The sequence below is a fragment of the Lichenostomus cassidix genome, chromosome 5 (genome assembly GCF_008360975.1).
Source record: "Lichenostomus cassidix isolate B80296 chromosome 5, HeHo_3.0, whole genome shotgun sequence".
Taxonomy (NCBI): domain Eukaryota; kingdom Metazoa; phylum Chordata; class Aves; order Passeriformes; family Meliphagidae; genus Lichenostomus; species Lichenostomus cassidix.
In genome coordinates, this window is record NC_139486.1 from 3965534 (window position 1) to 3988550 (window position 23017).

The window sequence follows — 23017 nt, forward strand, 5'->3', positions numbered from 1 at the left end:
AGGGCAACTTATTCCTGTTTATTTTGCGCCTATGACCCAACAGTTCTTCCTGGTGTCCCTAAGTCTTGGAAAACAGGTGGGAAAATGAGTTTCTGTCCCTCCCTGCTTCTCCATGGAACTTCATGGATTTGTCCTCCATCCATCCTCCCTTTTCCATGAAGTGCTTGGCATAGATCTTTAAAATATAAGTATGGAAATGTCCCAGAGAGTCTTACTCCCTTTGCTCCCCAGATCATCCCGCCTTGGAGTGAGTCCAGAGGAGGCCATGAAGATGATTAGAGGGATGGAAAGCTGAGGAATTTCCTATGAGGAAAGGCTGAGAGAGTTGGTGTTGCTCATCTTGGAGAAGAGAAGGCTCAGAGGAGATTGTAGAGCTCCTTCCAGTGCCTAAAGGGGCTCCAAGAGACATGAGAGGGGCTTTGGACAAGGGAATGGAGTGACAGGAAAGGGGGAATGGCTTCACAGTCAGAGACAGCAGGTTTAGATTGGATATTAGGAAAAAATTCTTGAATTTGAGGGTGGTCAGGCCCTGGCACAGGTTGCCCAGAGAAGCTCTGGCTGCCACATCCCTGGAAATGTCCAAGGCCAGGGCTTGGAGCAACCTGGAACAGTGGAAGCTGTCCTTGCTCCTGGCCAGGGGCTGGAATGAGATGGCCTTTAAGGTTCCTTCCAACCCAAACCACTCTGGGATTCCATGACCTCTCTGAAGACTCCGAGTTACATTTCCAGCCCTATTTTGTCTATGTTTATGTTCAATATGTAGACACAGACTGGCAAACTCCAGGTAGGGCCCTTGAAAAGCCCATTTCTCAAGGTATCTGTGCCACAGAATAAAAGTTGTGAAATCTCTGTCCAGAGCACCACCAGCTCTCTCTTCCCCACCAGGGCTGGGAGGCTGTTAAAGCCCTCTTCCCACTCTCCCCAATGTTTCCATTAATATGTAAAAGCTTAAGCTTGCTAAAGGGATTATTTCCCATCCTATCTGATTGTAAACTGGCATTTCAATGATTACATGTATCTTTTTGTCATTTTCTCGTAAAACATCTTATTCTTGAACAGCGTAATTGGCCTCTTGCTAATGTTTAATGAATGATTAAATCAGCATAAATGCAACATACAGCTCGACATGGAAAGCATGTTTGCAACCTCCAGAGCCACAAAAATGGGTTTTTTTTCAATATAGGTTTTATACCCTTATAATTTCCTAATTATGAACTTTTTGGTACATTTCATATTAAATACGTGGGAAAGAAAATGTGAATTTGCCTGTATGAGCTCAAAAGCAATTCAGTCACTTATCATTTTGTTTGCAATTTCTAACCTGTGCATTAACAACACCTCCGTGGTTTTCATTTAAGTATATTATATAATCTTGGCAAATTAAAAGCCAATTAAAATCACATAATTGCAGAGCTCAGGCAGGTAAGTCCTTGTAGAGATGGCTAAGCAAGGACATTTCTTTGCACTGACACATCACATTAACCAGCCTCACTGGGATACTCCAGGTTTTGCCCAGGAAAAGGAGTCCAAGTCAAATGAAGCATCAAATGTTTAGCTGAGTGTAAAGAGAAAAGGAAGGCTATTTCTTCAAAGGAGGGAGAAATATGGGAGGATAAAAATCCAGCTTGCTGAAATATGAGGTTGAGAGGCATTTAAGACAAAATCCTGTGGATACATGATGATGATGATCTCAGGATCACAGGTATAAGATTAATTTAAGGAAGTCCACTCTAATAAAGGCCTCTGAGCTGACAAAAACCAGATCCATAAAACTGGGAGATATTTTACCAGGGTGAACACTTGACCCCAGTATCCTCTGGCAGTGGAAAAGCCAAGCAAAGTCCTAAGGTTTATCTATCCAGATATACCCAGTGGAGTTGGGGAAGCATCACTGACCATGTCCAGGGTCACTGTTTGAGCACAGTGCCTCATTCAGGGAAGATCCTCCCATTTCAACAAGAACAGAACAGTCAGGGAGAAGGGAATTTCAATCTTCTAAGAGAAGATGCAAAAACATTCAGCTTTCCCTGTAGAAATATGGCAGGGAAGTGAGCACAACAAAGCAAAGAAGGCTGCTCAGACAGAAAACTGGCATTAGCATAGGAATACATCAGAACAAGCCAAATAGTTTGAGGGTGGAAGTCACAGCTCCCAAGCACTGAGGTGCTGAAGCAGCTCTTTGACAGATGCTGCAGAGCCAAGGAAATGCATGGGTTTAGAGTGATGCTGGATTTGTTTGTGAAGGGGCTGGGGGTCTGTTTTCCCTTCAAAGCTGCTATCTACATTGTTCAGCAGGAAAGTTTGTCTGCAAGACCAGGAAGCAAGAAGAGACAGAATCCTTGAGATGTGCAGAGCATGTGCTGTGCTGCTGGGCTGGCCAGCTCTTCCAGGATTCAGCTGAACCATGGAATTAAGGTTAGAAAAGACCTCCAAATCACCAAGTCCAGCCATTCCCCCAGCACTGCCAAGGCCACCACTAAGCCATGTCCCCAAGGGTCACATCCACACAGCTTTCAAATCCCTCCAGGAATGGGGACTGCACCATTGCCAGGGCTGGACAGTCCTTTCAGTGAAGAAATTTTTCACTAATATCCAATCAAAACCTCTGCTGGTGAAACTTGAGGTGGTTTCCTCTTTTCCTACAAAGAAGTGTTGGATGTTGCAAGCCAGCAAACTGCCTGGAGATTTCCTCAGTTCCCTCTGTACTTTTACTGAAGAAATACCTCTACTGATTCTGGAGAGGAGAAGAAATGGGGATTTTGTCTGACCAGTCCAGTGTGATGCTCACACAAATGGCTTTTTCTTTCTGCTTTCCATCAGCTGTAGCTATTCCTCATGTGCTTTCATGGCAAAACTCCATGGTCAGGGTCTTCTGCCCACTGCCCAATCTGTGACCTTGTCCATAAAACCCAGCTGACAGGAATTGTGCCTGCAGCCTGTTTTATCATGGAAACATCCCAAATATTGCTCCCTCCATCCAATTCTGGACTGCAGGATACCAGGCAGTAAAAAAAGAAGATAATTGGGTGGTCTGTTATGGTGCCAAATGCAAAGAAAATAAAAATTAAAAAAAAAACCAAAACAAAAAAAAACCCCAAAAAACAAACCCAAAAAACCAAACACCAAAAGGCAAACAGCTAATTGAAATGGCAAGACAACATCTACAACATCTAATAAATGAATTCTGGTATTAAAAACAAAAAGATCAGAAATCAATACTCATTTTTTCTGAGGTGTTCCTGTAAAACTTCACAAGGGTCACAGCAGCCTTACCAGAAAATAAAATTATTCCAACCAGTACCTCAACACTTCATCCAGCTACAACTGCACCACAGACTAAATCTGAGTTTGGCAAACACTCTCCTGGTCTCATCATCTGGTTTATAAAATCACTGAGGGATTTGAGAGGCACCACAGGCAGGTGCACTTTCAGTTGGCATCACAGTTTGGATCAATGGAATGCCCTGCCCACCAGCAGGAGTGAGTTTACAGCTCTCAGCAAAACCAGCCTGGATTTATTCATTAACTTATAAGGAAGAAAAGGCAGGCACTGAAACAAACACAGATATGCTCATTAAAAATTACAAAAAGCCCAAGAAGGAAATGCAAATGAACAGTATTTTTACCAAAATGAAAGGAAAAGTTAACAATCAAAACATTTGGAAATTTCTGTCCAACCTGTCTGATGCTGTCATGGCAAGACCACAGACTGAACACCATCCCAGGTTGTTTTTTAAATGATAAACAAAACCACAATATCAGAGAATCACTCTTCAACAAACCTTAGTCCCTGCCCTCCCATCTGTGACAATTCAGCCCTGGGTGCTGTGGCTGCTCTGCTTTGCAGATCTTCTGAGATACTGAAATGTCCAAGGAAGATGTTCCTGTGAGAATATGAGGTGAAGAATTAGAGCTCAATGTTGGAATAACCAGCTTTCCAAGCCAAATCGATGCAAGATGCCTTATTTGCTTTTTGTATAAACACAGGTAAGCTATTCTTGTATTTTAGGAAAATAATGGTAATAAAACTGAAAAGTGTCAAACTCCTTCAGGCATCCCCTGATCTGTCACCAAGGGAATCCTTCCCAGCCATGCTTGAGGGTTTCACATGAACCATAGCAGTGCCTACCAAGCTCTGTTTGCTCTCTCTGACACAGTCCAGTGGTTTCAGTCAACACAGATACCTGGAGATTGCTGACTTCAAACACTGTTTATTGAGCAAACAACCACCCTACAGCTCAAAAGGCAAGGGGAGGGAAGAGAAAAAGATGGGGAAGTGTCCCTGTGAATATGACTCAGGAGGGACATGAGCCAGCCAAGGATGTTGAAGAATATAGCAAATATTCTATTGCCAAAAGCATTTGTCTAGCAGAATAAACCAAGGATAAAATGCCAAAACCTAGAACCACATGTGAACTGGGATGTCTGGATTAAAATCCCTACCAAGTTGGTACTTAATTCTCAAGATAATAGAATTCTCTGGATGTTCCAGTTTCTACCTGAAAAGTCTTCATATTACCTGTATTTCAGCTGGTAGGCACTCATGTGGTCACCCAGGTCTTGCAGAGCCTGGTGGGAATCTAACATGGATTGTTCTAGAGAAGAAAAAGGGAGGATCTACTAATCAAAAATAAAAGGGAAAGGGCACACTAGTGGTTAAAATATCCTGTTACACCACACCAGATTTTTCACATGTTAGGTACCAAACCTGATCCTCCTTGTGTAAAATTATTAAAGATTCAGAGTCAGAGAGAAAACAGGAGACTTCTGAGTCCTGGCAACTTCTTGATCTTCAACCACTGTGGTTTAGTTTCTACATAACTCACATTCCCTGGCTGTTCAATCACATCCCTCCTGGAAGTGTTGTTATCATGTTGTAAAACCAAATGAAGGAAACAGAGACAGACAAGGGACAACTCAAACTTATTTTGGCCATTTTAGAATGTTTTCCAGAGGTTTACATGTCCATGGGCTTTTAACATTACTTACCTGGAGAGGTACATGGCATGGAAATGCCCTTCTCCTCTGGAAATGTCAGCCAATCTTTACTCAAGACAATCTTCTTTTATTCTCAACAAACCAGCAGAGCCTGGAAAGCAAACTGGAAATGGAGTGAAGATCATACTTGTAGGACATTGCTGTGAAAAGGAAGGATGTATGCAGGGAAGCAGAGCTGGGCATTAGGCAGAAAGGGAATATGGAACACACAAAACCCATTAAGAAAAGCACTGAAGGCTTTCTGAGCTTCCCCACATGATGGTGGCTAAAGGCTGTGCAACTGGGGCACCTTCTGTGCTGCACATCACAGGGGGAGAAAATGCACAGAAAAACCCAATTAGGCAGTGGGTTGTGAGAGGCAACATATTATTCACCATCCATTTGCAGGGAGAAGAAATGCTGACATCCCAGAATCCCAAATACCTTCCCCACAGGAAGCCTGGGCACTGTGTGTTCTCAGCCTCACTGTTGTCACAGTTGTCACCATGGCCAAGCAAGCTTGGGTAGCTCTGTGCACGGAGCCACCCCTCTTTCCAGGGAGGATATTCCCTGCTTCCTTCTGGAACTGGCATGGCAGAGCCTCGCAGATGGGTGAGCAAACCCACAGCTGGCACTGCAGCTTGCATTTAGACAATTAAACACCCTGCCAGCAGCCACGCTTCTTGGAAGGGATTGTGCTGTAAATATTTCACTGACTTGCTGCCCGTGGCCACTAAACACTGACAAATGCTTCTGTAACAAAGGATTGGGATCTGGACCTCAAACCTCTGAAGTCCCAAACTTCAGCCTTGCTCCCATCAGCTCCCAAACTCATCCTCGCCCTGGTTTTGGTGGGATTAGGTCAACACAGCTGCACCTACTTCCTGCAGTTCTTTTTATTCTGTCTGCTTTATGTTTTAATTCTCAGCCTTTTATTGTTTCCGGAGAATTTAATTTAAGAAAAACACTCGGTTTCTGGTTTTCTGGGGTTTGGTTTGGTTTCTTTTTCAAGTCAACAAAACCCCCCACAATCCTGTGCCTCCAGTGAAAGGAAAACTTTCCCTGCCAGAATTAAGTGGAGGTGGCAGAAATGAGGATATTTGAACAAAGAAAGCAGGAGTGATCCCTACCCCATTGCTGGAGCACACAGGGAAAGGAAAGAGAGAAATGGAACAGCAGCAGTGAGAAATATGCATGCATATTCAGCCCCTTTGTCAAAAAACCTTGTGCTGCAGCATTTCAATTAACAAAGTAGGATGGTTTACCTGATAAAATGCTCCCTGTGTGAGTGTAATTACATATTTATGCCCCACAGAGATTTTTTAATTTCTCTTCAGTTTGTTTGCCTTGAAAGTATTTGTCACTGGAAATGTTCTTGATGTGTAATTTTAAGGCAGGGTTGGCCAAATGTGTAGTTTGTTTTCATTTTATATTTACTTCACTGAAGAAGGATTGGAAGATAATGTATATTTTCAGTGCAAAGGGAAAAAAAACAATAAGGAAGGTGATATATCAACCAGCTGCAGAAAAAAATGCACTCAAGTGCTGCTTCAGAAATTTAGGTCTTTTTTTCTTTCCCTTGCTTTAAATATATTCTGAGGTGCTCGAAATAGCTTATTGTTCTGCCCCTTTCATTTGGTCCTTGCTCCCCAAACACATCTCTTGTGTTTCCAGAGAGGCTGCAATGAACAAGCAGATTTTAGTCATTGTTTTTCTATTATTTGAGCCCCTTCCTGAGAAATCCCTGCCCTGGAGTCTCAGTGTGGGGCACCTGTCCACCTCCAGCAAGGCTTTGCAGATGTGCTCAAGCCCAAAGGTGCATTTAATAGGCTTGGGGTTGTCCAAATCCTTGTCCTCACCTGTGCAAGTGCTCAGGGCTTGGCAGAGTTGTGAATTCATTGTCACACCTTAGTTTAGCCATAGAAAAGCAGAGTTAAGATTTTGGAGAGCTGCTTGAATGCTCAGGGAAGAGCAGAACACCAGTTTCCGTCAAAATCTACTCTGCTGGTTTTGGTTTTCTTCCTTATTTTCTCCAAACTTCTTCAGAAAGGACAGGAAAGCATCTGAAGGTCAAACCCACAGCAGTTTTGGCTGGGGGACAACACAACAGCAGCTCACTGCTGGCTGGGGAGGTCAGAGGATCTTGGAGAGATTATTGGAGAAGTTTCCTCGAGCCACACAGTGCTTCAGCCAAGATTTGAGGAGCCACCACAGTGTGAACCATTTTCCCAAGGATTATTCCCAGTTTAACCTTGCAGGCAGCCAGGGAAGAATCTTGAGTGGTGTCAGGACACAAATCCATGATTTCATCCTCTCCCCAAAGCCCAGGTAGGCTGATAACACAGGGATGATTCTGCTGGGACAAGCTGAGCTACGAGCTCTGGAGGTGACAAACATCCAGATTCATCTCCTAGACCTGACAGCAACTCCTGACACTGCCATGGCTGAATCCATCTCACAGGCCTGGCGGAGAGAAACAGAGCTGAGGAGTTGGCTTTGCTCCTTCCTCTCCAAGAGACCCCAGAGGGTTGGGAATAGCATCTGTTCTGTCTCTTCGAGGATGCACAAGGCAAGCTCGTGTCTTCTCACTCCCAGGTTGGGTGAGAGCTCCAGGAGTGAGGCTCAGGGATGGGATTCGATTTCAGTGCCTGCCAAGCTGTGACACTTCCCTGCCACAGCCAGGATTGTCTTCTCTCCCCCAGCTGTCCCAGTGCCCCTGAAAGAAAAGCTCTGAGATGAAAGACAAAGAAGCTGGCCAAGGCCCAGCACATGCTCGTGGGAAATTATGGTTGGGATGAGGAAAACATGCAAAGGAAATACCCAAAAATCTCAACCTTCCAATATTCCATCAGGATAACAGAGCTCTGTTACAGCTCCTCTGCAATATGGAATGGAGATTTTTTTCCCCACACTTTGGTTACACAAGAAATGCAAACTTCCTTTCAGGTACAAACCTGGAGCTGCCTCTGTGCTGTCTCTGTGCTTGGTCCCTGTCCCACTCAAGGGTGATTGCCAAAAGCCAAGGGAAAGCTGGTAAGGGTTAGCACAGAGCAGGAAGAGCATACTGCTGCTGCACAGGGTTCCTGCACCCCTTTAAATCAGGTAGTGCCTTACAAAGCAGCGTGTCAGTCTCTTCTCCAGTGACAGGACATGAGAAAACAGCCTCATGTTGCACCAGGGGAGGTTTAGGATGGATATTAGGAAAAATATCTTCACAGAAAGGGTTGTCAAGCACTGGAGAAGGCTGCCCAGGGCAGTGGTGGGAGTCACCATCCCTGGAGGGATTTAAATGATGTGTGGGTGTGGCACTTGGGAACATGGGTTAGTAGTAGGCTGGTAGTGCTGGAAGAAAAGTTGGACTCAATGATTTATAGGCCTTTTCCAACCTAAATGGTTCTCCCACTTGAGACACCAGCCCTGTGACCATGCAGCAGTGTGAGGCAAGCAGCCCTTGGGTGCACAAAGCCATGTCTGACCACCCAGACAAGGAAATGAGGGTGCTGCACCTTGGCTGGAGCTTTCCCCATTCCATTACATGGGAAATCTTACAATCTTTATAGAGCTCCGTACAGCATTTTGCAAAAGTTTTCCTAAACAAGAGATGCTACCATGTGGTCACCAACACCCTCAGCTGAGCTGGACATCTATTGACCACTGCAAGCCCAGCTGTGGATGGACTTTTGAAAAGGCCATGGAGTGACATGAAAATGAAGAATGGCTTCAAACTGACAGAGGTCAGGGTTAGATTAGAAATCAGGAAGAAATTCTTTACTCTGAGGATGGTGGGATATTGGAACAGCTTTCCCAGAGAAGCTGTGGCTGCCCCATCCCTGGAAGTGTTCAAAACCAGGTTGGATGGGGCTTGGAGCAACCTGGGATAGTGGAAGGTGTCCCTGCCCATGACAGTGGGTTGGAACTGGATGGTTTTTAAGGTCCCTTCCAACCCAAAGCACTCTGTGAGTCTTTGATTCCACATTTCAGCTTCCAGAGGCAGCCGTTTGGCTCTGGCCCAGCTGGAGAGCAGCTCCCCTGGCAGGCAGCATCCCAGGGCTGCCAGCCAGACCTGTGCCACTTGGCACTCCTGCTCTGCAGTTTCTGGAGAAAAGTTAGCAAGCACTGCTGGCCAGGCTGCCAAACATCCCTGCACCCCAAACCTGCCTGGCTCAGCCCCATCTTGTGGGGAGTCATTGCTGCCCACCACTCTCAGAACCCCTGGCTCCTCAAACTTCCAAAGGCACAAGGTGCACAACCTGGTGGGATTGTTTATGTGGGAAGGCTTTGGCAATCAGCCTGTGGGGACAGAAGACATGTTTTCCATTGATTATATAATCTCCTGAGGTTCCTGCTGGCCCCATCTCTCCCAGATTGCTCACAACCTCCTGTGGTCAGGATGGGTTTGTGGTGCTCTTTTCCAGCAGCCAGACTGAGGTCAGGCCCCAGATAGCTGCTGACACCAATTAGCTCTGGTTTGAATGGCCCAAATGACCTGTTCCTGTGGCAGGCTAAGACTACCAATAACAACAACAAATAACAACCAAAATAAATAAACAAACCAACCCTCACTGCCTCTTAAAATGTGTTATTTGTCTCAGTACCCCTGTAAGACTGAATAACCTCTGTAGTCTTATATTCCAGTGATATATCTCTGTGTTATCATGAGATAGACACCCCACCAGACATTCCTCTCAGATATCAAGGTCTGCCCAAAATTTCCAGCTCCAGTTCTGGCATATTCTGCTTCTTCACCTCCTCTTCTCTTTGGCTTCCCCATCCCCTCTTTTACCCTTTAGCCAAAAATGCTCTATCAGGGGCCCACGTCATGCCTGGGAATGTTTGAGTGCATAAAAATCTCCTGAAGGATATTGGTTTCTGAGAGAGGTTTGCACAGAATCCCACATATCATCTCAGAAATATCTGCTTTTTTAAGCTATATGGTAATGCATGCTGTGCATCTGAGATTAGAATAAGGCCCTGAGGAACAAAACGCTCCTCTCCCTTTACAGCTGACAATGCAGAGCTGATTTTTATGAACTCATTTCCAAGAGATTTGACTCCATTGTTTAACACAGCCTCGGTTTCAGGGGAAATCTCTAAAGATGGTTTGACTTCGAGCATTGCCATTTCCACCTCGGGGGTGCAAGATTTCACTGGATGGTGTTGATCTGAGTGCCCAGAGTGGGGCTTGGCATTCCAAAACGAGCTGGGGAAATCTCCAGACTTCCAGCAAACAGCCCCAAAAATCTTGGGGAAGATGGACAGTCACAAAAGGATGCTCTTGGGAACCCCAAGAGGTTTCCTCAGCTCCTGTGGCCTCTTGCTTTGTCACAGAGCATCATTCACCACCTCCTGCCTTCTTCCTTTTTGTTATTAAACACTTCAGTGCAATTCTTGTCCTTTGTCTTAAGTCATAAAATAAACAAATAATGGAACAGCAACCTGAGAGACTGAAAAAAAAAGGAGTTTTTTGATAAACTTATAGGACCTGAAGAACTGGTCACTCCTGTGGGAGCAGTTTATATGTCACCTCAAAATAAAATTTATACATCCACCTTGTCCCCAACCCAAACCTTCTGAAGAAACATCATCTTTAAACCAAAGCACTGACATCCTTACCCAAAACACCATTTCAAAAGCAGAACAAATGGGGCAAAAATAAGGCAAAGTAATGAACCTGTTCCAAACTGGCACAGCACCAACACACAGGGACACAGTACAAGAACCTCAGGACACATGGACTGCCATGTACAGTGTGTTTGCACAGAGTCTATCATTCTCCTGGCCTGCTCCTGTCCAGTCCCTGCTCTGCCACAATCACAGCAGCAGCAGCAGCAATGAATTCAGTTCTGCCTGCAGTAGATGTGGCTATTTCATTTTGGCAGCGCGAATGTTGCTAAGTGAAAGCACGTCTTTCTGAACTGCCTTGCTCATGGGAACCATTTAATCATTATAGAGCAATTATAGAGGTCTTTATTCAGTTGTTCCTTAAGTCCTCATTCAGGCAAACCAATTTCAATGGGAACTGTGCCTGAAAGGGACTCATCAAAACCTGACCAGGAAATGGCCAGTAAGAGTAACCGATTTCCAAGAGAGAAAAACTCATGCATTACATCCATAATGGGTAACTTCTTATGAATACACCTATTGAAGTGTGTTATATTCATTAAACTCCATTTGGAGAGGAAGGGTAACCTTCCAGTTAACACAGTTTCTAAGGGCTGGTGAGAGCTGGGTTCTGTCCCTGCCTTTGACACCAATGCCCCCAGGACTGCTGTCACACCACTTCATAATTTTACCTTGAATTGAGAAAAATAGGTGCTGAACTGGGACAGCAGTAACCATCAATTTAACTATATTTGCAGGGCTGCAGCCCTTGGGGTCTCCACTACAAAACAGAAAGAGGAGGACACAATTTCTCCTGTTTTTTATATTTTTTTTCCTGTTCACATTTCGAGGCAGGGCAGGTCTTTAATTCTGTGTACACCCAGTGCATCACACAAAACGTCTCTGAAGGAGGCTGTGCTGATCACAGAGCAATAACACTAATTGTTATCAATACAAGCAAACAGCGCTGTGCTTTTGTGGCAAATGTCCACTAGGAACTTGACTGAGACCATCAACATTCCATTTGGGACTTAAGCCCCATTTGAACTTCTCTCCCAAAGCGAGAGTTTACAAACACAATTTAGTCCCTATTGGAGCGAGTGCTTTGAAGATGTAAAGTGCTAAATTGTGTATCTGTATGTACGAGAGACAGAGACAGAATGTGTAATTTCTTTCTGCATTCAGGGAGCACAAGATTGCCTTTTTTCCCCTCTTTTTGGAAGGAAGTTTACTGCTGAGACTATTAGAGAAAATGCAAATGTGCAGACTGTTTGTTAAGGCTCCAGGAGAGAAAGCACAGGCAGTTGTTACCACGAGTATTTCTAGGAAAATGGGAAATCTTTGTCTTTAAGTGTATTTATTTAGCCAAGGGAAGTTTGCACAGCTTGTGGGGAATGGTTCTGGAGGAAATTAAATTTCAGCTGCACCTTCATATCACTCCTACACCTGCCAGTTCTCCCAACCAGCTCACGATGTCCTGCATTGACATCAGAGATGAGCTGTTGTGCAACCACTGGGTTTTTTCTCTTACTCTTCTCCAAGAAAGAGGTAACAACCTTCCTCCTGCACACAACAGATTGCCTCTTGTAGCAAAACCACAGGCAGGAGACATGAGGAATTTTTGAGGCAGATTCAAGAAAAATGAAATAACGTTCTATGTTTGTATAGGTTGGTAGAGAAGGATCCAAGATGGATGCAGTGTAAGCCAAGTTTGGTCCAGAATACATTTCTCATTAGGGTTTATTAACCTGGACACAGCCAAAAGAGGATCTGAGATTGGAAAATGGGGAATAAGAGACAGAAAAAGGAGGAACATTTGCAGGCATTGACCTTGGAAACAGAAGAATGAGCAGAGCCAGAGGCTGTTTGTGTACAACACACATTTCATGGAAGACAAACTGTGGTCAACCAAACTGTGCAGCAATTCAAGGCAACACAGAGGGTTTTGATGGAAAATACTTTGCAAACTAAGTATTTTGGTCCCTCAGTTTGAAAGCAATGCTTCCATTCTGAAACATGTTTAAATTTTAATGAAAAAACAGTTAATTGTATGAGTTAAAAAATTAAAACCTTCACACCACATTGAGGAATGCTGACTAGGGCTCAAAGACCTTTAACTCTACCTAAAGAGATTTTTTTTTTTAATATTGAATATTTTGCAAAATATTCAGAATATTGAACTTTGTCAAAATATCTATAGGACCAAACCAATTCTTTTCATGCCATGTTATATTTTATAAAGTGACAGAGCTGAACCCTAATTCACTGCAGCCTTCCAGTACTCAGGGAAAGCTTATAAAAGAAGAGGGAGAGAAGTACAATGGTAGGAAGTAATGGTTGGTAGAAGTGGTTTTAAACTAAAAGAGGAGAGATTCAAATTACACATGGGAAAGGAATTCTCTGCTGTAGAGGCAGTGAGGCCCTGGCACAGGCTGCCCAGAGAAGCTGTGGCTGCCCCTGGATCCCTGGAAGTGTCCAAGGCCAGGCTGGACAGGGATTGGAGCAACCTGGGATAGTGAAAGATGTCCCTGTCCATGGCAGGGATGGGAACTGGATGGGCTTTAAGTCCCTTTTTATCCCAAACCATTCTGGGATTCTATCTCAAAGTTACATCATAAAGGACAAGCAGAAGGTGGGAGGAACGATCAGATTATAAAAATAAGTTAGTTACAGAGCCAGCATGAGATTTCAGAGATACATTTCACCTGCCCAGTGAGCATGGCTCCATCTAAGGTGGTCACTCTGGGCTCTCTCTCAAGCCACTGAAGATCCTGCCAGTAAAACCAGTTCAGCACATCACTTTTTCCTACAGTGACTATCAAAACCTGGTAACCAAGTGGTGCCTGAAAAGTACCTTTGCTCCCCACCAGAACAAGGCTGACTGGCCCAGCTGTAAATGCCTGCCTGACACACACACACAGCTGAGCTCAGTTATTACCTGTGTACAGCTGGGCTTAATCTGGATACAATCTGGACCTCTCTGACACAGGGAGAACCACAGAGTCAGTAATGCTGGAAAAGCTCTCAGAGACTATCGAGTCCAACATTTCCCCTGCACTGCCAAGTCACCACTAACCCATGGCCCCAAGTGCCATATCCACCCATTTTTTGAGCACTCTGAGGGATGGTGACTCCAGCACTGCCCTGGGCAGCCTGTCCAAGGCTGAACATTCCTTTCTGTGAAGAAAATTTTCCCCAATATCCAATCTAAACCTTTCCTGGTATGACTTGAAGCCATTCCTTCTCACCCTGTCCCTGTTCCCTGGGAGCAGAGCCTGACCCCATACCTGGCTGCACCCAGGGACTTGTGGGGAGTCAGAAAGTCCCCCCTGAGCCTCCTTTTCTCCAGGCTGAGCCTCCTCCGCTCCTTCAGCCCCTTCTGGGGCTCCAGACCCTTCCCTGGACATGCTCCATGTCTTGTTGTGAAAAGAACCTCATTCTTCCACTGTGCCTATTTCCACTTCGGTCCAAAACAAAGACCTCTCCCTCTCCAATCACCTAGAAAGTGAGAAAAGGGGATGTATGTGGAAACCCTTCATACAAACCTGACACCCTAAACAACTGTGTTACACTCATTCTTGAGGTAAGAAATCTACATTTTGCTTTGGTTGGATTTTTACAGCTCGTGCACACACACCCAGCACTGGGCAGGGGGGGAAACATAAAGAAAAGCTATCTTCAGTAGAGTGATAACTTATCTTTCCAGTGATATTCCCCCCCATTTGCATTTAAAATGAGTCAGATTTGGATGGAGGAGCAGCACTTGCTGCTTCATGTGCTCCAGAAGCACTGCATGTGCCTCTATACAGGTTTTGTGTATGTGTGTGCACTGTGGGTGTGTTGAGGACTTTGTTGTTGTTGTCTGTGAGGTTTCAGAAGATAAAAAGGGTAAATGCAGTGGGCTCATTCACAAAAGTACATTGGGGTTAAACAAAAATAGCATGGCTAAGGACTTTCTTAATTAACTCATCTCGAGAAGAGCCATTCCTTCAAACACCATACAGAATTAAGACATATTCAGGCTTCTCAGAGACCAAAGTCACAGGCAGATGCCAGAGGGAACCAACAGATATTTCTAGCCCATTACCAACCTCACCTAATCTGTTCAATTCTGTTTGTAAACTCATGAGGCACCCAACAGCTTCCCCAAATACCTCATTTCTGTGGAGCAGGTCCCAAATTGTATGTGGGGTACATTTCCTCAAGTGCTAGACTTTGTTGGAGATCAGTCCTTTTCCTTATTACCATCCACTCCTGCAGAGATGGAAGCTTCTCTTCAGAGGCATCTCATCCTCACAGATCCCAGTGGTAACTTGTGTGTTTGGTAAAATCACCCTCTGTAGCAATTATGTTTTCTAAACAAAAGAAACCAAACAAGTAAACAGCCTTGTTTTGTTAGATACAGCCAGAGGGAGAAATAGATATCCAGAATTACACAGAAATATTGGTTTGAGGAAAAGAGAGGGGCAAGGGAAAGGGTATTTATACTTGGGTATCTAATTCCATTTATTGTCTACTGAGGATCTACTAGCACACACTCCTGGATGTGTCTTTGTAGCATGGAAATTTGCTTTAAATTCCAAACAAGGATGATTTATTTGATGCTGCATATCCATCATAGGCTTCCTTACAGATAAGGCTCAGAGAGGAATAAAATCCCTCAAACCTCATCTTGCTTCCAAGCTCTTCTTCTCTCACAAGACACAAACTCCAAAATAGGAGAGCACCAAACCAAATTGACATGAGAACTAATGTTTCACCACAAAATACACTCTCACTATGGAAAATAACATCCTCCTATATAGAAGAGCTATGAGACATTGAACTGATATGGAAACAATTGGTTTCCCATTGTTTTTTTGTTCCACTGAGCAAAACCACATCATGGCAGGCAGGTGCAGAAATAGCTGTTACTCACACAGGCATGTTCTGGGCTTTTTTGCATTAAAATTTCATTCTGTGCCACTTCCAGCAGGTCAAGTTTTCCCAGGTAGCTGGCAAATGCTAATGAAATATTCTCAGTTGTACTTTACAGCTAATTAATCGTTCTCCTAAGACAGACCTAATGGAAGAACACAACCTGGAGTGTGATATCTCACACCATCAACATCACCCTAATGAAATTGCACTATTTAATTCCTTTTTTTTTGTTATAAACACAACTATTTAATCACTGTCAAAGCACCACACAGGAAAGGCAATCCCAATTGGGTATTTACAGTCCAGCATAATAAACCAGAATTATTTTTTTTAGCACTTTGGTCACTTTGGAGGGACTTGAGAGAGATTATACACTTTACTGCTTGAGCCCCACAGGAAGTTCTTGATATGATGCAGGCTTTAGAAGGGGGTTGATGTCTTGGTGTGCAAGATTGGGTATCTGTTTTTTCCATCTGATTAATGTAAGGAATCCACACCCACCCCATCCATCTACAGAGTCTCTCCCTCCAGTTCAGTTTGTGATAACCACAGAAATGCTAAACAGAACAAACAAGGATTTACCCTAAAGTAATCTGCAGGTGCCACATCAGCCAATCTTCCCTTCAGATACACATAGGGAAAAGATAACACACAACATTTAGCAATCCATTTTTCTGTTCTGTTACCACCTCAATGGAATATAAATGTATATGTATATAAATATATATACACACACATATATATATACATGGAATGGAGTGGGAGAAGGATGAGTGAAGACACAGGAAAACATAACATTTAAGTCCCTATAGTCAAGCTTATTTCTGCATAATCAAAGAGACAAGTAAAGCCAAGGATTTGCAGAAATTCCAAGCTGAAGTCGAACCTGGAGCTTGTTTTCCTTCCCCAAAACATCGTTTGACTCGAGGGCATTGTAGTCTTCCACCTTCTATGTGTTCTCAAAAAAAAAAATAAAATTGAACTGTGTAATGGGAACAGGTGCCAGCAATAAAGCCTGGAAACTCTATTTGTCCTCCCAAGAAATTGTCTTCTCACCACATAAGTACAGCCTGGTGCTGCCGATAAATGCAAACGGCATTTTGATAAAGATAAATTAGAAAGCAGCTCTTTGGTCTTGTGAAGAGATGGGGTATTGTGGACAGCTGTTTGGCTGCTGGAGCCACATTTAATGAGATTTGTGCACAAAATTGTTTGCACGTTGGAGTGATGCATTTCACAATGGCCCCGAAAACAATTGGGTGTTGTGGGATAAGTACCTTTTACAGTATATCAAGGTCAAACCTTTTACTTGATGTACTTAACTAACCATGTAAAATATTACATCAGCAAGCCTATGAGGCACTTAGAGATATATTCATATTTGCATAATGTCCTCTGTAAGTTAGTCTGCGGTCCTTAAGGGTGTTTAGAATAACTGCATGCAAGAATATACTTAATCCAATCTCATTTTAGCTTTTGCTCTTTTAAGATTTCAAAATTAATAAATCCTCCTGATACTCCAAATTACCATGAGCTTTTATAAGCATAACTTTGTAACTTTAACCCATTTATGAACATACCCTACAGGCATATGTACTAATGAATAAGAAATAACATTAGAAGTTTAAAGATGGTCTCTTTATGAAGTAATGTAAGAAAATCCTGTTAGCTGGATCAAGTACAAAAGTGTGATTTCTTAAAAATAGAAAATCCTTCACAAAATTACTTGTAATTACAATAACCAAAGGATAAAAAGTAAGAATAGTTTAAGCATTGTGCATTATTTAACTTGGTACATGAAATATGTTTTATGTATATGTATGAAGCATGCAAATAGAAATCTGATCTAAAGTGTGCTTCCATGGCTACAGGATTTATATTTATTTATTTATTTATTTTCTATTGTGCTTGATTGCTGTCAAGAGCACTGACAGATAAAGGATTTCAAATTACCTTAAACACTCAGTGCCTCCTCCAGTGAACCAAGCTCTTCTCTTTTTTGCCTCTAAGACATCTGGAGGAGGTGGGGAAAACCTTCCTGGTCAAAGGTTCCCTCAGGATCCCAAAAATACTCCAGTAAAAACAAGCTCAACACCTACTTGGGAGAATTAAACAGATGATGATAAAAACTCATCACAGTTAAAGGGTCAATAATTGAAATTCCTCCTACCACTTGCCATGGGATTGCAGCAGAGCCTGCTGCCTGCCCACCTTCAGGAATTATTGCAGCCCATGGGATGAAATGTCCTGGTGATCAAGCCCTGCAAGCAGGGCAAGGGAAAGGAGTGAATCCCAGGCACTGTTGCTGATGGCTCATGGGAAGAAATAAAGGCCATGTAGGAACCACATGGAAATGGGAAAGAAAGGTTCATTTTCCCCACCACATATTTAATATGGGCAGAGAAAGTCCCAAATCATCTTTCTTGCCCCAACCCCTTCCCACTTGAAGTTAAATATTAAAGTGGCCAAACTATAGGGGCCTCTCTTCTCCCACTTATTATATCTTACAATAATCCATTTTGTTCTCTTCCCAAATCAGCTGGAATCTCTGTTCTCTTTGCACAGAATAACTGAAAAAAGGGGGTTTTTCTGGTACTAGCAATCAATGTGAATCACCACAGCTGCTTTCAGTCAGTGGAGATGATGCTGAGAACTGAACAGCTGGCCCTGAGACCACAGTGCTCCCAGCAGATCAACTCCTGATTCCCCAAGAGTGGCATTTCAGGGTATCAGGAGTGCATTTCTTTCACAAGGAGAAGAAATGCAAGTCCCAGGTGTCACAGGAGTCACCCTGTTACTGTAGGGAAGCTGAAAAAAGTGGAAAGTTCTCCCAGCAAAACCCATTTCACTCATCACACGTTGACCTTGAAAATGAATTTAAAGCCATGACAAGCAAGATGCTGCCAGGTGGGTGTGTTGTGGAGATGCTCCACTGCTCTTCCACTGGATGTCACTCTGACATTGAGCTCCAGGCTCTCCACACACCAAAGTGGCTTTGTTCAGGGAATCATTCACGAGCTGGTGGAGAGCAGAGCTAAGTGACTCCTTATTAAGGCAGCTTCAGATGTCCAACAGCTCTTTGAGAAGTGGGATTGTGCTTTGTCACAGGGGCAAGATGGCACAGCAACAATTCCCCAGCCTTAACAAAACAAGGCTGGGAGGGGATAGATCTGCTGAAAGTAAATCTGGAGATTTAATGCCTAGAGGGAGAAATTACTGATGCCAAAGGACAGTAATGCACATGAGCATAAGAGAACCTTGATGTTATTTAGACTGGGAATTAGAGGAAGGTTTCAATGTGTAAGATCAGAGAGGGCATGGAGCTGCCTGGGGAAGTGGATGAGCAGGACAACTCTCCCTCTCCATTGAAGAAAACAAACCCCAGCCAGGATTAAAATGGACCTTGATCTGTTTAAGAATGGCACTTCATCACTGCACAGGCCAGGAGGTGACCTAAAGCTCTGACCCAGGAGGACTCTTCAATTCTTCAGTTATCAGCAGCACCTTAAAGGAAAAGGATTTTGTCAGGAGTACAATGCCCAGCTGAGAATGACAGGAGGTATTTCTGCCTCCTGGTGCTCTCCTGCCTGCCTCACACTTGCTGTGTCACAGTCACAACATGAGGGGACAGTAAAACAGGACTAAGAGCTGTCCTGAACTGGGCAGGTTTCACAGCACCACAAAAATCAGTAATAAGGTTTAGTCACCCAGACCAACTCTCTGTTTTTGTAGTCTAAATTATCGTCACCAAATGTTTTCTCCTGCATTTCACAACCAGTTCCTACCACAAAAGGATGATGCCAGAAGAAATGGCATGAGGCAGGTCAGAGTTTGGCTAAGCCTGTGTAGCTCACACTAACCAAGGTAACAATTCAGGAAGCTCAGATCCTCATGCCAATCACACTTGTGCAAGGGAACAACTTAAAAAGAACACTCTTAGCCTTCTACCAGCCAATAAAATAAATCAATGAGTAGTCTTCCTCCAGTACATGACCATGGATTCTGGTGGATCATTTAATCAAGATCAGGTATCTTCAGGCTGCCATCACTGACATTGGAGGAACACCAAACTGGAACACAGCAGGGATCTCATTCCTATGTGGATGGTTATATCCAGCTGTATAGAATAAAAAAACTCATCCTTTCAAAACTGACAGGAATCCCAATTTCAGACCATGTGCCTGTAGATGGTCTAATAGGAAAGTATGGAAAATATAGGAACAGCCAAATAAAATGAGTATAGTGAAATCCAAATTGTAGCAGTAGAATGCAAATGCTGAGTGGGACTGAAGAAATGCCAGTAATGCAGTTCTGGGAAGGCCATGCTACAGGCATTTGTCCTGTGAACAACCAGAAGATAAAGCAATAAAATCAAACATAAAAATTTAGAGTTCCATGAGAATTGAGAACTACCAGCATGTCCTTGACAAAGAGAAGAGAGGGCAAATTTTGACAGCAAACAAAAATTTCTGATGGATGCAAATCCAGGAATAAAACTACTTTGAATTATTATTATTATTATTATTATTATTGTTATTATTATTGTTATTTAGACACTGGAATAGGCTGCCCAGGGAGGTGGTGGAGTCACCACCCCAGACATGCCCAAGGAATGACTGACTGGATGTAGCACTCAGTGCTCTGCTCTGGTTGACAAAGTGATGATTGTGTCCAAAGGTTGGGCTTGATGATCTTGGAGGTCTTTCCCACCTCAAAGGTTTCTGTGATTCTGTGAGTATTCCCTAAATCCAGCCATATGAAGTGCTGTCCACAGGATATAACTGTTTGTGAGTCATAATAATAATTTTATGTAAACAGTCCAACGTGCAGAGAAAACATGTCACTGAACCTCAGCCGTGTCACAGGTCTGAAGTTACTTCACCACTGTATTACTGAAATTATCAAGGAGGGAAGAGTCTGACATTCCTAAATTTCTTAAAGGATGAATAATTTAATTTAATTCCCACACTGAATAACAGATTTACTTGTAAATGCTCAGGCTTTCATTTTGCACTCAGGGTAAGCACCCTGGCTTTGGGGAAGAAACACAGTATTTGCTTTTATACACAACAGTAACTTTGAGACAACCCTTCAGCTGTAAATCTCAATTCCCCTCATTTATTGGGCCATCATTAATGCTTCCACAACAGCAGAAGTCAGAGATTTGGGAGTTTTGAAAGGGTTTAGAGACACAAGCCCCATTAGAGTCATGGGAACTGTTCCTGTAAATCTTTCAGGCAGCTCTAAAAAATTTTAGTCTAAATTCCTTCCCCCTCCCTTTGCATATTTTAAAGAAAGAAGACACAGCCCTGGAGAGCAGCAGCAAGTAGAGGAGACTCTGTGTTCATCAGTGTTAGAGAGATAGAACAAGAGGCTTTGCATGGTGAAAAAGTTCAATAAAATTTAATGAAAGGCACTGAGAAGTGGCAACATGTTTGTCCTGGACCTGTAGATGCCACACAAAGTATCAAGAGAGAGAGGCCGTGATGCCTTTTAGGATAAGGCCAGAGGTGAAAATGCTTCTGAAGGATTGCAAGTTCCTCCTGATCATAACAAGAAAGAGAAGTTTAAAAAACTGAAGAAAGGAAAGGAATTTCATCCCATGTCAATTAACCAGGAAGGCTGAATGGAAATGTTTACTCCCAAAGAGCACTATCAGCTTCTAGTCTGATTCTCCTTCAGGGGACAGAAGGTTTGATAAAAATGCAGCACCCTGGTGCTGATTGTGATAAACGACCACAGAAGATGTCTTTTGGTGGTGATAAGGAGCTGTGTGACCTTGTAGAGCCCTGGAGCTCCAAGGCAGAGACCAGTGCCTGCAGCCACACCTCAAACCAGAGCCACCCCTTCCGCAGAGAAAGCAACGAGCTCAGCTCTGACTCAAAACATCTTTTAACTCAATTACTGTTTACAAACACAGCCCTGCTCCTGTCTGGGCAAGCAGAGCCCAGTTACTGTCAAGATGGATAATGAAATGGGAAAAAAGGGTGGAAAAAACCACCAAACACACCAAAAACCTTTGCCCAGCATCCCTCCTTTCCCGAGCTCTGGTCATGCAATCCCACCCAGAGACACAGTGGGGATTTGCCTCCCAAGAGGAGCAGGAAACATGAAAGTCTGCAATGTGCTCTCTCCTACACCCATCACAGCAAGGCATTGGAATATTGGATTTAGTGCTGTGCTTCCACAGATCCAAAATTAGGCCGACAGAAGTCTGGATTCTGGCCCTTGCTCCATCCTGGTGACTTGTGGAGAGCTGGTAGCCAAAAGCATTTGGAACGGTTGTCTCTCTCCAGATGCTGCCATTCATTTCTGTGGGAACAAGACCACTTACATCTAATTACAGTTTCTGCTCAAATTAACAGGACAGAAATGACAGGGGGAAAAAAAAGAACCAAAAAAAAAAAAAAACCACCTCAAAAAATTCTCTGGACTAACTGGGAAACTTTTTGTCGTCATGGCTTGGGAAGCAGTTGACTTTCAAATAAAATGATTGCTAAGTGATTTAAAGTTCACTGCTCAGTTTGTCCCACTGTTAAAGCATCAGCAAAAGGGAGAGAAAAGGGAAAATTTACTAAAGAGATCTTCTGCTTGTGAAAGATTTGTTAAATGACCATGCAGTCAGCTGTGGAATTGGGACCATCATGGCATAAAACATTGTTTTCTTTCTCAAACCAAATGCCAATTGCATGTTGCACTGTTTGCTGTGGACTAGAAGTTACACAGAGACATATTTTTCCCCTGGTGCTGCACATGGACTGGAACATATGTGTGGAGTTTTACACATGAACACCTCTGTCTCTCCCTTGGGGAACTCAGGACTAATTCCACCCAAGAGTAAGAAAACCTGCAGTTTTCAGATGAGGGTCAAGCTACTCCCATACAACCTTTTTCTTTGCATTCCATTTACCATCAGGATAATATCAGTTGGCCAATGGATGCAGAATATTTCTGCCTTTCAAAGCCTGTAGGAATTTTGCTGTTGCCAGCAACTGGTCTGTTATCATCACAGAGTCACAGAATATCCTGGGCTGGAAGGGTCCTACCAGCATCACCAAGTCCCACTCCTGGCCCTACACAGGACCAAGAACTCCTCCAAAACGTGTTGACTCACATCACAGGGGTTGAGTTACCTTCCTCCAGTCACAAAAAGGCTAGAAATAGAGGGAAGAAATGGGCTGAGGTTCCTTCCCTCTGTCTCACCAGGCAGCACTAAGGCAGTGGCTCCAGTGCCATGAGGATTCTCCATGTCCTGCTGGTGAATCAACATCCAGCTCAGGTTCCCTCCCTGCCAAACAGCCAATCTGCTCATGAAAATCATTCTGGGCTATTAATCATTATTAATTTATTTTTCTGGCCCAGCCTTGGATAGCTGCTGTCTCAGCTCTCCATCAATATGTGGTAGATAAAGGAACTCACAGCATTCCAAAAGAAGGGTTAAATCAGCATAGTTATAACACAATACAGTCAATGGAAAATTCTGTTCCCTTTTTAAAAACTGTGCTTCTGTTTTAATTGC

The 23017-nt window shown here is 43.4% G+C and overlaps 1 protein-coding gene across 1 annotated transcript in view; it reads right to left on the reverse strand.

Annotated features, from left to right (window-relative positions):
• Nucleotides 1-3212: 3212 nt before the first annotated feature.
• Nucleotides 3213-23017, reverse strand: part of LOC146435803 (uncharacterized) — a 41127-nt gene continuing 21322 nt past the window's right edge. Inside the window, exons 4-7 of the mRNA XM_085061035.1 lie at nucleotides 14733-14933; nucleotides 6243-7693; nucleotides 4990-5101; nucleotides 3213-3884 (exon numbers count right to left, since the gene is read on the reverse strand). The gene's annotated coding sequence lies outside the window, so the exon portion shown is untranslated. The remainder of the gene's footprint in view (nucleotides 3885-4989; nucleotides 5102-6242; nucleotides 7694-14732; nucleotides 14934-23017) is intronic.